Source organism: Ochotona princeps, chromosome 21 (assembly GCF_030435755.1).
Source record: "Ochotona princeps isolate mOchPri1 chromosome 21, mOchPri1.hap1, whole genome shotgun sequence".
In the NCBI taxonomy this organism is placed as follows: Eukaryota; Metazoa; Chordata; class Mammalia; order Lagomorpha; family Ochotonidae; genus Ochotona; species Ochotona princeps.
This window is the reverse complement of record NC_080852.1, coordinates 3,657,522-3,673,980: the sequence shown is the minus strand read 5'-3', so window position 1 is coordinate 3,673,980 and position 16,459 is coordinate 3,657,522. Positions and strand designations below refer to the sequence as shown.

Genomic DNA, 16,459 nt, shown 5'->3' with positions numbered 1-16,459 from the left:
TTTAACACATATGTAACATATTTCTGCCTTCCCATGTGAATTCAGGTGTTTAATAAAACTTGACTGCTTCCAAAAGGATTTTCCACTCATTACATTCATGTGGTTCTAATCCTGTATGGATACTCCTATGTCGAATGAAACCTGTCTGGTAAGTAAAGGCTTGTAGATACACACTACATTCTTAAGGTTTCTCCCCTGTGTGGACCCTCTGATGTATGATTAGGTGTGACTTCTGAGAACAAGCTTTTCCACACTGACTACATTCATAAGGTTTTTCCCCAGTGTGGATTCTCTGATGTCTAATGAGGTGTGGCTTACAAGGAAAGCCTTTCCCACACTCACTACATTCATAAGGCTTTTCCCTAGAGTGGATTCTTTGATGTATGATCATGCTTGACTTATAAAGAAAAGCTTTTCCACATTCACTACATTCATAAGGTTTCTCTCCTGTGTGGATTCTCTGATGTGATCTAAAGTTTGACTTGTAACAAAAAGCTTTTCCACACTCACTACATTCAAAAGGTTTCTCCCCACTGTGGATTCTCTGATGTCTAAAGAGCTGTGGCTTATCAGGAAAGCCTTTCCCACACTCACTACATTCATAAGGTTTTTCCCCAGTGTGGATTCTCCGATGTGATATAATGCTTGACTTAGTAGAAAAAGCTTTTCCACACTCACTACACTCATAAGGCTTTTCCCCAGTGTGGGTTCTCTTATGTATGATTATGCTTGACTTATAAAGAAAAGCTTTTCCACACTCATTGCACTCGTAACGTTTTTCCCCAGTGTGGATTCTCTGATGTTCAATGAGGTGTTGCTTGTAAGAAAAGCATTTCCCACACTCAATACATTCAAAAGGTTTTTCCCCAGTGTGCAATCTGTGATGTGCATTCATGTGCGACTTACGAGAAAAAACTTTTCCACACGTCTTACATTCATAAGGTTTCTCCCCTGTGTGGACCCTCTCATGTATGATCAGGCTTGACTTATGAGGAAACTCTTTTCCACACTCCTTACATTCATAAGATTTTTTCCTTGTTTGGAGTCTCCACTGCCAAATTAGCGATAATTGCTGGTGAACGGCTTTTCTGTGCTCATTGCATTCATATGGATTCTCTGCACTTTGAAGGATCTGATCTCTAATGAGTTCTGACTTCTGGCACATGTTTTCTTTACACTCATTGGACACACACAAATTGTCTCCTGTGTCAGTTCTCTGTTTGATGGTGAGGCAAGATTTATAGTAGCCAACATGAATTGCTTCTCCCACACTGACAGGTTGCTGATTACATGGGTCTTTGGGATCAACTTGCTCACACGTGAGCACTATCTTCTTCCCACTGAAAGTTTCCTTATGTCCACTGTGTTCAAAGGACTGCTTAGAAATGTGGATCTTGTCAAACTGACTGAGAATTTTCTCACTCTCGAGGTTCTTCTCAGGGACATTAGAGGCATGCTTCTTTTCAAATGGTATTTCATCAGGCTTCCTGTGGGAAAGGCAAATTTAAAATTAACTATGATATCATTTTCTCTCCATTCAAAAGGCACCAGATCTTTGAGCCCCTCATGGGGAGTAACCTTCCTCCTCACCTCTTCCAAGTTCAACTGGTCAATTAACAGTAAAAATTTGGTCTACAACTGGTTTTCATTATCTTTTTCTATACTATGTTAAAGGAAAGAATCACTGAGGTTTCCTGGTAACATTTGGTTCAGTGAATAATATGGGACTTGAAGAAGAATTTTGGCTCTTATGCAAGAGCTATGAGGTTGCACTTAGCAAAGAGAAGACTCCACAAGGTTTGTACTAAATCTGTGGAAATGACTCTTGGCACTTCATGCCTCTGCACAAAGAGGAATACAACCACACACTCACGTAATCCCCAGCCACTGCCTATCTTCACCTAAACATCCAGATGGATTGTACTTGGATAGGCTTCAGCACAGAACATCATAAAGTGGAATTGGGGATGATTAGACTGAGCCAGGCTGCAACACATGCTGGTGGAAAATGAGTGGAAGCAAGTCATGGCAATCAGGGAGATGTTGGTGCTGGACACATGATCCCTGGGTGCAGGAGATCCAATGGGACCCAGGTAGCCTTGTCTGGGCCCTTGAGCACAGCTGTGTGATGAGCCCCAGTGGCTGTATGTGTGGCGGTTTATGTTGCTTGGCCTGGGTCCTTGGCTGGCCAGTGCAATGAGTCCTGGGTCTGCGAGTCCTGGGAGTAGAGGGTGTGGCAGGCGCCAGGTCACCTGGCTTGGATACTTGACATGCCTGCATGGTGGTGCTAGCTCAGTGATTGCTGAGGGTGGTGCTCCACTGGGGCAGGATCAACTGGTTCAAGGTCTTGGTGCACTTGCAAGAACTGGTACTCCTCGGCTGAAAAGGAGTATTGGACAACTGGCCCGGCTCCACCTGGAGATGGAAGCCCACTGAGGCATGGAAAGCACATCTGGACCATCCCAGAGAAAGGAGAAGAGAAGAGATTGAATAACTACCCCAGCCATACAATGACAGCAAATATCTGGGACAAAGGAGACACCAAGGTCAACCATGTCAGCCTATGAACATTGAAAGTGTTCCCAGTTAGCAACTTGAATGTTGTCAGAACCATTGGTTAATGAATCAGGATATATAACTGGAAATAAAAGACCCACTCCTCTGTTTTCTCCCAATTCCTGTAAATCCCATCCTTCCAAACTATTCCACAATCTTATGATTCTATACTAAGTTAAAGAAAAGAATCACCAAGCTTTCCTGCAACATTTGTTTCAGTGCACAATATGGGACTTAGAAAAGGCTTTCGGCTCATAAAAAAGAGCTATGTGGCTGGAATTATGAGAGAAGACTCCACAAGGTTTTTACTAAACTTGTGGCTATGATCTTTGGCATCCCGTGCTTCTGCACAAACATGAACACACCCGCCCACAGACACGTAATCCCCAGTCACTGCCTGGCTCCAGCTAAGCCTCCCGACTGATTGTGCTTTGAGGACATAGGGGGTGGAGATAGGAAGTATAAAAGTTTAGGATGTTAGAGGCACTAACCACCAACTGCCTTTTTCACTTTTGCAATCATGTCAATTTTCATTTTAGAAGCAAATCTCTGGGTCTTTATATTTTGAAAAGTGTTGGTTGGACAGTCCACAGAATAGGCCAATTTTCTGCATAACTTGATACTAACTAAGTGGATCCTGAATCCCAACTATTTCACAAGGGACCTTAGTTTTGGCCTCCTTTTTTATGCTTCACGTTGTCTTCTCCACATTGTGGGAGGGATGAGAGTTCAATCAGTAAAAAATATTCACTTTGATTTGAGTTTTTATGCACCATCTCGGGGAGGTATTCACATGAGTCACCCCAAGGGCAAAGAGAAACAAACTTGTTCACAATAGGCAGTAATGTGTACCATCTCACCCAGAAAAAAGTCTGAGACTTGTGGCTTCCTTCTCCCAATGTTGTCAGCTAGGCAATCAGTTCAGGCTCACCAGCTTGGAAGCCACACTCCCACTCCATCTAGGCTTTCTCTTCTGCCCACCTGTGACATTCACCTATCATCACCAGGAACTGAGAGGGGGTGGTATTGCATTTTTTTTGTAATCACTCCCCTCGCAAGCCCCTATGAAGGCCCATGATAGGGAGGGACTCGCTCTTATGGTCACGTGTTTTTGAAGAATCTAGATGTTTTCTGCTTTTGTGATTCTGCCTTAAATGCTTGTCTGGGAACTGTGTGAACTCCTGGCCTGACAGTTCACATGACACCCACCCAGCAGGACACCTGGCAGGTCATGTAGGTAGACCACTCCTCAGGAAGGAGGTCCCTCGTGTTTGATAAGAGTCATTGCCCTATAGTGCATCGATTTGTACCGTTTGAAAGTTGCTTGCTTGCAATCTACCATTACAAGCCTGTCAACTTGCTCATTTGAAAGTTAGCTGCTAAAACTGACCAATCATGACTATACGATTACATGGGATAGTCCTGGCAAGGGTTGGGGGCAGACCAGGCTGAATCACTACACATCATCCGCTGGCAAATCCAAACACCAGAACAGAGGGTTTGTCGGGCCAGAATTGGTCACAACAAAAACCAGTACACATTATGGAATGCCATGGTGAGGTGACGCATGCTGGATGTGACCACAGCACCCAAACAGCACACGTGAGAACCAAGAAGGGAGGGAGTGGAGCCAGCAGGGGAAACATGGGGGGCGTGGTTCCCTTGCTGGATAGCTTCTCCCACTGGAGAGCATGAGCTGGGATGGAGGCAGATCAGACAAGGCAGGGCTACAGCACCTGTGGGCCTCATGTAGACTAGATCAGGGAAAAGCCAGGCTGGGGTGATTGTTCCATCTGCTGCAATATACAATTAGAGTGGGTGAGAATTGTTTGGGCTTTGTCGCAGTAGAAACTGACAGAAGCTGGCACTGGGTGCTAATTCTGTCAAGTCAAACCATGGAACCACCTGGAGAGTACATAATCCGGGAGTGGGAGTTGAAATAGTGGGATCCTACTTCTGGGTCACCACTTCAACAGGAAGGCAGAAAAACCAGGACAGGGGCTGGGGTGGTTAGACAGAAAGGCACTCAACAACATCCATGAGGGCTGGATAGCTGAGCTGGTTAGATTGAACTAGGCTTTAACACCCAATGATATGTATGAGAGCCGAGTGGGATGTGGGACAGACTGGACTAGTCTACTACACACACTGGCAAACCAGGGTAGGGGGCAGACCTGGTGGGGATTATTGTGGGTCACTTTGACTAAGCTGCAGCTCCCACTGGTTTATGTGAGGGCTGAATATGATGTGGACTGGATTCAGGCTGGACTGCAACATCCATTGGTTCCAGTGGAAGACAGGGATGGAAACAAAACCAACCCAGCTATTACAACCACAGGCTGATCGTGGTGATGGACTGTGCCGGGCACTGTACTTGCTAGTTCACACAAGAATCTAGTCTGGGAACACCTCAAAGTTTCTTTGGGAATCCACCTAATCGAAATGCCAGACTCACAACCCTAACCATGAAAAGACTGAGGACAGAACAAGTCAATCAACCACCTCAGCTATACGCTGCCAGTAAAAAACTGGGCACTGGAGCCTCTATGTTGGATTATGTCAACCAGTGCATTCTTCAATGACCTCATCGTGCTTGGAGTGGCGAGATTGGCAGCAATTCATAACTGGTGAACTACCAAAACCACTTGAGCAAGACCCTCGGAGCATGCCCCACATCAGGGACCTGGGATGGCTGGGAGACTGGGTGGGCTTCTCCCTTAAAATCTCCTTTTACTTCAGATATATGAAGGAAACAACGTAGAAATAATAGTCTTGCCCATTTTCCTGTAACCCTTGAACTTCTTTACCCTAATTAACTATGTAAAGGTTGTCAAAAATACAATAAAAACATGGATGACCCCCTCTACATTTCATACATGAGTTGAGAAAAGTCCAGTTTCTTCAACTTTGTCACTCATGTGGCTGCCTACCTCTGAGAGCTGAACAGCCATAGAATGGCCGGTGCAGATTTGAAGCTGTGTAATAGCAGCTATTTCCTTGCTGGTTGAGAGACAACCAATACAATGGGAAGTGTCTTACTCACAGGTTCCTGTCCAGAAAAGGAATGCTCAGGGGATACTTAGAAATCTAAGACCCTTCTGAAAAATGTTGCTGTCTCCATTCAAGAGGCACACCATCTCCTGGCTCTCTCCTAAGAAATGCTATTTGATTCCCTCTGCTTTCTATATTCACCTGGTCACTTTGCAAAAAAAGCTTCTGTCTGCAAATGAAAAAAATAAAAGTAAAAAGAAAGAATGAAATCATATTTCTCAAGTCTCATTTTTGTTCAATTTCCCTCTCATATTGTGCTGCAATTATGGCCAGAGCTGATGCTAAGCATCTTTGTGGCAATGCAGCTCTCTTTTCAGTTATTCTATAATTTTTGTGATTACAACTTGCCTGAAGATTATCTCTTGATCTTTCTGAGTAGATCCAAGCAGCTCATTCTTTCCATGGGGATCTGAAATGAGGAAAAGAGTAACCATATCTATGAATCACATCTAATTGTTTCTATTCAAATGCTCCAGTGAAGCCAATGAGATTTGTTGCCATTCTAGCTACAAGACATTTTAATACTGGCAAAATGTGGATATTTATGCGCATTTTTAAATAGGCATTACATCTCATCTATTAATGCCTTAACATAATCTCTATTTTTTAAAATAAAAATTTCAGTTACATGAGATTGCGTATTTAACTTAAAGTGCGATATGACAGAAAATATGGTATAAAAATTCAAAATAAGGCTTAGGGTATCTTATATCCTATCTTAGCACTAATTCGTCTTTTGCTGGCACCTGCTTCAAAAACAACTTCCTGAAAATGTATCTTGGGAGGTGGCAGATGGGATTCAAGTGTTCGGGATTATGAAAAGACCCATATATACTTCAGATTTATGGTGACAGCCTGGCAAATTGCTAGAATAAACCTATGTATGGAGACTGTAGAATGCTTATGTCTCACCGGCTATACTGGAAGAAAGTTAAATTAAAAATCAAACATAGCGCCCGGCGGCGTGGCCTAGCGGCTAAAGTCCTCACATTGAAAGCCCCAGGATCCCATATGGGCGCCGGTTCTAATCCCGGCAGCCCCACTTCCCATCCAACTCCCTGTTTGTGGCATGGGAAAGCAGTCAAGGATGGCCCAGTGCTTTGGGACTCTGCACCTGCGTGGGAGACCCGGAAGAGGTTCCAGGTACCCTGCTTCGGATCGGCATGCATTGGCCCGTTGCAGCTCACTTGGGGAGTGAATCATCGGATGGCAGATCTTCCTCTCTCTCTCTCCTCCTCTCTGTATATCTGATTTGTAATAAAATGAATAAATCTTTAAAAAAAATCATACATAATTCTATTCAACACTTACTGAAAGAAGTATCAACTTCCCTGCCCAGTATGTGCTGACCTACCTGGAAGTCTCTGCTTGACAGAGTTCTCCACTGTCCATGGTGCTGATTCTTGCTCCAACTTGAAGATCACATCAGGCTTTGTCATGGAGTACCCTGGGAATGAAGAATGATGCAGAATTTCCGAAATCCCTACTAGTCCTACCAACTATTACACTTTATAAACTCTTCTTTCAGCAGCAAAGTATACAGACGTGATCTGCTTAGGCATGACAGAACTTCACTCACCCAAGGACAGCAGATTGTTATAGGTCTCAAGCATCACCTCCCTGTACAGGGTCCTCTGAGCATTGTCCATTGTCTGCCATTCTTCCTGGGTAAAGTCCACAGCCACATCTTCAAATGACACCAACACCTGTAATAGCACATATCTCCTCAGCTCTGGATCATTAAATAGAAACACTGACAGGAAATTCTCTGTATATTTAATTTGCAACTTCTATGGATGTAGTTTAATTTACAATTTATACAGCATCACAGAGTAACAGTTAAATGAAAATATCTTGTGGTGTATTACTCTTGCAATTCCAAAACTACAACAGAATATTCCTTATTTGCGTGAAGGTTGTTTTCTCTAAAGACTCTCATTCTAATGAACTGTTGAAGGCATTGCTAGAATAGCTCTCCAAGTAGAAGATATGACTCTGTGTTTCCTTTATTGCCACTCTACTTTTCAAATAAAATAACATAAGTGACCATATTGACACTGAGCTGAAATATTAACTCAGGACCTATAATACTAACCTGAGTTTAATTCCTCTGTGTGTGTTTAGTTTGCAACTTCTGGGAATGTAGCTTAATTTACAATCTATCTGGCAACAAGGGAAAAACAAAACATTTTGTTCGTATCATATTTGCACTTTTGAAGCCACAATTCCATTATTATTCTGTATAAGACTGTTTTCTATAATAAGCATAAAATGAGTTCATTGTGCAATCTTTAGATACACATTAGGTAAAAATCATGCTAGATTAATAATTAAGAAAAATGCTTACTATTGCACAAGATAATGAGAAAACTATTGAGCAGCCTACTAATAATTTCCTCATACATACTGAGATGCTTAAAAATATAAAGCAGTAATAAGATTCCATTTTCTTATTTCAAAGAGAAATAATGAAATACTGAAAATATTTTTGAACTTTACTTGCATGAGTAAATATTTCCTTCAGCTTATACTGTAATTAAATATATACATATGATCATATATATCAATAATGTATATATGTACATACTCAAAAGTCAAAAATATGAAATATATACACATGTAATTCTAGTGTATAAATATAAAACTATATATATTTTTCTTTTTTTTTGCTTTTGAGTATGCACATATTAAAACTTTCTACTTAACCTCTTCCAGGTCTCCCACGCAGGTGCAGGAACCCAAAGCACTGGGCCGTCCTCGACTGCTTTCCTAGGCCACAAGCAGGGAGCTGGATGGGAAGTGGAGCTGCCGGGATTTTACTTGCTACTTCACTCTTCTGAGCCCAGCAATCTTATTTTTAAACCTTTAAGAAATTTTATACTATTTTTCTCGTGTTGACTTAATCTATAACTCCATCAGCAATGTATAAATGTTCCCATTTTTTACTTCCTCACCCGTATTTATTACCAATTTCTTCCAAATAATAGTAATTCTGACAGGGTTGAGATATCTCATTGTGATTTTGATCTCCCAAATGGCTACATTTTGAGAACTATCTGCTGAGGTAATTTGATCATCTCTTGACCAAACAGAGGATGTATATGTTGTTAATGTCACAAGGAGCTTGAAACATAAAAGTTGCCAATTTGAACAACACATGGAACTTCCTGTGTCCTGATATTTGACAAATTATTAAGAGTGATATAGAGGGCCAGGCGTGGTGGCCTAGCCACCTTGCCTTGAATGTTCTGGGGTTCCATATGCTGCCAGTTCTAATCCTGGCAGCTCCACTTCTCCCTTCTAGCTCCCTGCTTGTGGCCTGAGAAAACAGTCAAGGATGGACCAAAGCTTTGGAAACCTGCACCCATGTGGGAGACTCAGAAAGAAGTTCCTGGCTCCTGGCTTCAGATTGGTGTACCTCCAGCAGTTGTGGTCACATGGGGAATGAATAATCACATGGAAGATCTTCCTGTCTGTCTCTTCTCTCTGTATATCTGACTTTGCAATAAAAGTAAATCTTTAAAACAGGAGTGATACAGAAACCCTAATAATCCAAAAAGCTCATAATACACAAGTATATTCTCTTTAGAAAAAAACAAAAAACAAAATCCTATTATTTCCTAATGGAACACGACTTCTATTTAGATTTGTAATTTTTTGTTTCCCCATTTTAAAATCATTTATTTATTTGAAAACCAGATATAAAGAAATTGAAAAAGGAGCATGGCACAATAGCCAAGGGGTGAAAGCCCTCACATGGCATGCACCGGGATGCCACAGAGGTGGCCAGTCTGTGTCCTGGCTAATCCACTTCCTAGCCAGCACCCTGCCTGTGGTGTGGGAATGTGGTAAAGGACAGCCAAAAGCCTTGGGACCCTGAACCTGTGTGGTGGGTCCCGGAGAACCTCCAGCTTCTCATCGGCCCAGCTCCTTCCATTGCAACTCTTTCAGAGTGAGAGCAGATGGAGAATCTTTGTATCCCCTTCTTTCTGTATATCTGCTTTTCCAAAACAAATATATATTTACATATATACATATATATGTATACACACACATAAATATACACATATATGTGAATTTTCTTTGTTTATTGTGGATGAAGTTTACATAAATGATAAGGGTAGGAAGGCTCAAGGATTAGGGAAAAGTTGATGGGATCACTGTTTCCATATTTTCTATTTCTTCTTCCTATGGAACTGATTCATATTCTGATGAATTTTTTTTTGTTTATTGTGGATGAAGTTTACATACATGATCAGGCTGGGATGGTTCAAGGCTTAGGGAAAAGTTGATGTGGTCACTGTTTCCAAATTTTCTATTTCTTCTTCCTATGGAACTGGTTCATATCCTGGTTGTTCATTTCCCATCCTCCTCCCTGCTTGTGGCCTCAGAAAGCAGTAGAAGGAGGCCCAAAGCCATGGGACCCTGCACCTGGGTGGGAAACCTGGAAGAATTTCCTGGCTTCAGATCAACTCAGCTCTAGCAGCTCCAGCCATTGTAGCCACTTTGGAATTATACCAGTGGTTGGAAGATCTGTCTCTCCTTCTCTCTGTAAACCTGACTTTCCAATCAAAATAAAAAAAATACATTTCACAAATTGTACCTAAACAATGGCATTACAGGTTGATTTGTAGTCATCAAAATTTCACTACTCTTCACATACTACAGCACATTCAGTGTGGACTGCTTTTAAGAATATTTACACCACAGTAAACATAGTTGTGACACTGAAAATATTGTTAAGTTCAACGTATAGTAGAGTTACAGGACAATCTTCATTTAATTTGTTCATCAATCACAAATGTAATAAGAATGTATTACAGTATAAGTATGATTGTCAACTCAAATGCTACCTGGTGAGCACGACTAGCAGCCCCCATGTCTAGGACCTGAGGCATGGCTTACAGCCATGTTTGCAGTGCTTGATCTGTGACTTGATTGGAGGTTCTAAAGGGATAGACATGCCTTCTAGTCAATTACAGTGTCATTGTTGTGTGGGAGGGCTGTCCGGGACTGCCATTCTGCTGTCTCCTTTCCCAGTGAATGAGTTGTGATCACATTATAATAAATGGACATGCTCCCTCAGACTATCCCCAGTGGTTCTCACAGCCCAAGAGCACTGACACCACATCCCCTGGTGGTCTCGGGCATGTTGGCAGGAAAATCCTGAGACTCAAAAGCAATAAAAACACATACCAAAATGGACAAAGAACTAAATATATTTCTACAAAGAAGATAATCAAAAGGCCAATTAATTAGCACAAAAAGATTTTCAGCATGATTGATCATTAAGTGAATGAAAATGGCAACCACTATGATATACCACTTTATATCCATTGCAATTTCCTTCATTAAAACAACCCAGGCAAGCTCAAGCTGCCTTCAAGCAGACAGGCCATGCTCTGTCCTTCCCCCAACCAGCCGAAAGCAGCCACGGTTCTATTGTGGGGATTCTGGGGGTGGATTCTCTCCTACACCCCACCATCCCCCAGACACAGGAAGAAGAACATTTGGAAACAATGGTCTCATCCACTTCCACCTAATTCTCCATTCTTCCTAGCTTAATCAGTATCCACGTGTGCAGGCTCCCTTCTCAACTGTGTAAACACCATCAAAATAAAATTTTAAAAAGAGCCATAAGAAATAAATTACTGTGATTAAAGACACACATTCTATAGTATATATTTATGGCAATCAAAGCACACTCTTATTTGTAACTATACTTCCTATTGCTAATGAGAAAGAACTGCCCATCATCAGAGAAATATAGAAATTAAAAGTTTTCAATTTACATGGTCAACACCTGAACTATAACAACAAAAATATGAAATAAGCATCCTAAGTACTGATCTCCAAGTCTCACAAAAATAAGAAGCCAAGTGTAGGAGTACAATAAGGAAATTCAAAATAACGGTTAATGAAGAAATAAAAACTATATTCAGCAATACTTAAGATAAAGGAAGCATTCATTGTTCTTAAAAGGAGAACAAAATCAGTAAAACTTTTGCTAGATGAAGCAAAAAGCAGGCTCAAGTACATAACATCAAAGAGAAGAGAGACATATTACAATTGATATCTCAGAAATGCAGTGGATCAGGGCTGTCTGGACAAAGTGCGTTCTGCCACTGCTTGGGATATATTCTTCCCATGTAGATCCCACCTGGCTGCTGCATTTTTTTCTCTCTTTTTTAAAATAAACATTTATCTATTTTTATTGGAAAGCCTGATACTTTTTTAAGAAATGAGAGACAGATACGATGATCATGCATTTGCTGATTCACGCCCCAAGTGGCCACAATTGTCCAAGCTGAGCAAAATTGAAGCCAGGAGCCTGGAGCTTCTTCCGGGTCTCTCACAGAGGCAGCGTCCCATGGCTTTGTGCCATCCACCACTGATTTCCCATGCTACAGTCGGGGAGCTGGATGAGAAGTGTGGCCATCAGGATTATAACCAGCACCCATATGGAATCCCAGCATGTGCAAGGCAAGGACATTACCCACTAGGTTATCGTGCTAGGCCCAGCTGCTTTATTTCTGATCCAGCTACCCCTTCTAGTGCATGTGGGAATGCAGAGGATGTCCCAAGTGCTTGATTCCCTGTACTGATCTGGGAGAACTGGGAAGAAGCTTCAATCTGGCCCTGCTTTAATCACTGTGATCACTTGGAGAGGGATAAAACAGAAGGAAGATCTCTCTAACTCTCCCTCTTTCTCTATAGTTCTGCCTTGTATACCGGTAAATTTATTTTTTAAATGATTTTTTTTAAATTGCAAAGTCAGATATACAGAGAGGAGAAGAGATACACAGGAAGATCTTCCATTTGATGATTCACTCCCCAAGTTGTCGCAATGGCTCATGCTGCACCAATCTGAAGCCAGGAGCCAGGAATCTCCTCCAGGTCTCCCATGTGGGTGCAGGGTCCCAAGGCTTTGGTCCATCCTCGACTGCATTCTCAGACCACAAGCAGGGAGCTGGATGCATTGTGGCTTTGACGAGATTAGAACCGGAGACCTATGCGATCCTGGCATGTTCAAGGCTAGGCCACCACGCCAGGCCTGATAAAATAAATCTTTACTGGAAAAATGGATGTGCAATGGATCACTAGGGACTATGAACTGTAGTTATAAACAAATAAATCATGAGAAAGGCTTAATTTCTGGATACTTAGCATTAGGCTAGAAACAATAAAAAGACAGCAAAAAACTTGAGAAAATTGGCAGTTAATAGTGAAGCAGGAATAAAATTTCTTCAAACCAAAGGTCAACACTAGGTGTCTTCACTACTAAATTCTACCAAATTAACACCAAATTTTCTAGAGTTACTGTAAAAAATTAAAACGAAGAAAACAATTCTGCAATTATGTTGAGCCTAGCAATACTTGGATTCCTAAACTAGATTGAATCAGCAGTAGGAAGATCTTCAACTATGTCTGACTGTTTAAAATAGGGGGAAAAAAGATGGAATTGCTCAGTAGAAGTACAAGCTCCATTGCTGTACAATTAGTTCTCTATATATTTACTTTAAGCTTCCTCTGAAATAATTGCTCATAGTCCAGAAATCTAGTTTAAAATCATTAAAAAATCAAAGACCAATACACATGATAAAATAGATGTAAAATTCTTATCATAGAGCCCAGTGCGGTGGCCTTGTTGCTAAAGTCCTTGTGTTGCATGCACCAGGATCCCATATGGTCACCGGTTATAATCCAGCAGCCCAGGCTTCCCCACTTGGGGAGGAAACCATCAGACCTAAGATTTTCCTCTAAGTCTCTCCTCCTCTCTATATATCTGATTCTGCAATAAATAAAATCTTTAATAAAAATATTTCTATAACACAAGTAAAATAAATAAAACATCACATCAACAAGCTCACATGTACTAACCAAGGTGCACCTAACTAGAGAACGTAGAAAATGGGCCAATAAATGAAAATCAAAACCAAATATTTCAGATAAACAGGATGAAGGACAAGCATCATTAAAATTATCTTACAGAAAGCACTCAATGAATTTCTACATTTATTTTGCAATAACTTATATATGTAAGTTGAAGAAATCTACAAAAATATAAATATATCTAAATATACCTCAGTTGAGGTACACAGAAATAGGCCTCAATAAAATATTATCTACAGGTAACAAACCTATAGCCATTACACAACTGAATGCCAAAAAACCAAAAGCATTTCCTCTAAGATACGTAACCAAATTAGAATGACTACTTTTTATTGTTATATAATTTAATATTCACACAAAAGTAGACAAGGTAAGGAAATAAAAGGCACAGAAATAAAAATAGACTAAATTAGTATACTAAAAAAGATACTAAATTAATTTTGATTGTAGATTTCATTTGTTCCCCCAATGTTATTAATAATGAAACCTAATGAATGCCAAGAGACTGCATTCAGTCATTAAAAACAACAAATTCTTATTTGTTACAAAATAGATGAACATGGGAATGTAGTGAAATAAAATAAGGCAAATGTAGAAAAACTAACATGTTATCATTTATAAATGTTAAAACATAGCTGCAAACTTAGAACTGTGATTGCTACGGGTTGGTCAGAGTGAAGACCAGGGCTAGGAAGGAGGTAGAAAGGCAGTAAAGAGAGACAGAAGGAACAAGATCCAGTGTTCCTTCCCAGTGCGTGGTGACTGCAGTTCACAATGATAAGGCAACTGGAACGGAGGACCCTGTGTGTTGTAAAACACACACACACACACACACACACACACACACACACACACACACACAGAAAGCCTGGGTACCTGGTTTACTCAGCTGATGCTGTGCATATACTTAAATAAAACACTGTGCCCTATGATATTATTCAAATACATAAGATCACAATTCACTGCATTTTTTTTTTAGAAATCAGAATCATCCCTTTACACTAAAATCTATTTAGAAGATATTAAACACCCCAGCTCTAGGCAGCTGCCTAGTTTGCACTGTACCTAGGTAACTGTTACACAGGTGGGAGAAAATCAGCTAGGAGCTGGTAGCATCCTGGCCCTGGTTAATGCCAAATATGTGTTAACTATACCAGTGTGTCAGCATAGCTGCATATTCTTTTTCTTCTTCTTCTTCTTCTTCTTTTTTTTTTTTTTTTTAAGATATGTGGGCGAGACCTCCAGGCTGTGTTAATGGAGCTGCCTGCAGCATGGGGGCTGCCGGGGGCACCTGAGTCAGCTCAGACTCAATACTTAGAGCACTAGCAACAGCCATTGATGCCAAGTGCTGAGTGAATCCTGGGATTGTGGGCAGCCAGAGCACCAACTGGCACCAGGCTTCACCTGCTAGCTTCATCCAAGGGACATTCATGGATAAGGTCACTGTACATGTAGGTAATGAATGAATCCTGAAGGACACACAGTGACAGGGCCACTGCACTTGCAGCAAAATGAGGGGCCTGAGACATGGTGGTTTGGAGGGGAGAGAACAGAAGCACTATATGGGTCAGACTGATACACCAGCCCATATGGGAGTCCTGAGTAAGGATTCTTAGTAAGGAATATTGCTGACCACCACATCCTAGTCCATGCAAAAGTTAGGGCTGGGGATTTGTCTGACAGGGCTAGATCCCACTGCCTGACTGAATGTTGGAACAGGGATGGGTCATATTAGGCAGGGCCATGACATCAGCATCTGAGAGAACCAGGTCCAGGGGAAGATTCTGTGGGGAATATGTGGGCCTAAACCTGTGGAAATACAAGTCCCACTGGTTAGATCAAGAGCTGGGCGGGAGATGGATTGAGCTAGGTATGATCATAGAACCTGTCAACACTCATAGGTACAGACACCAAGACTCCGGGCAGGTCCAGGCTGCAGCACCAGCATATGCATCCTAAAAGAGGGTGTGCAGGCCAGGCCGCAACATTCATAAGGCCAAGGTGGAGGGGCAGGCTATGCCGGGCAAGGCCCTAGCACCCACTGACATGAGTGAGATCCGGATCTGGGAGTAGGCAGAGTGAGAGAACTTAGAAACTCTCCTGCTGGGTCATAGCTCCTGCTCGTGAGCACATGATCCAGGTCTGGGGGTTGGGCTAGGTGGGAAAGGTGGGCAGGTTAGCTCTACCTGTTTGCAAACATGTGCGTTGGTTGTACAAGGGGGCTGAACAGGCAGGGCCAAGCAAATATAAACTCACCACCAAGTGAAGAAACCAGGCTGGAGCATGGGCCATTCCAGCTAGGCTATCACACCTGCCAGTTATCATGGGCCATGGATGGGTAGATACTGAGCTGGTTCAGGTTACAGTATCCACCAACAAGACTTGGTACTGGGGGCAGGCTGGGTGTGGCCAGGCTCTAGCGTTTGAAAGCAAAGGCCAAGATAGGTGAGGGACTATGCCCAGCTGGGTCAGAGAAACCACTGGCACAAGCAAGATTTATGCCTGGAAACAGGCCTGGCTGAGGAGCTAAGGGTATACACTGACTGGGTTGTGGTTCCTACGGGGGAGTGTGAGGGCCTGAATAGGGGCTGTTATCTGGTCTGGACATGGCTGCAGTCTCCTTGTGTCACAAGTGTGGACTAGGTCTGGTGTGTGCCAGACTGAGCTAGACTCCAGCACACACTGCTGTTCGTCAGAACAAGGCTTAATGGGCCTCGCCTCAAGCCTGGGAACACACAGTAGCTACCACGTACATGTGGGGAGCTGCTCCCAGATTTGCCGGAACCTCGATGGCTACCCCTTTTCTGGGTGAGTCCCGGGGGTCTGTGTAGTGGGTCTGGGCCTCCCCTACTGCTCGCCATGTGGCTTGAGCTGGGGGGAGGAGCCAGGAAGGGTGGGACTGGGGCCCAAGGACTTGAACTTCCGGCAGGCAGCTACCTTGCTGCCTGCCGGGGGGCCT

The 16,459-nt window shown here is 42.2% G+C and overlaps 1 pseudogene; it reads right to left on the bottom strand.

Moving 5' to 3' along the window:
- Positions 1-247: 247 nt before the first annotated feature.
- Positions 248-16,459, bottom strand: part of LOC131482929 (zinc finger protein 850-like) — a 420,589-nt pseudogene continuing 404,377 nt past the window's right edge.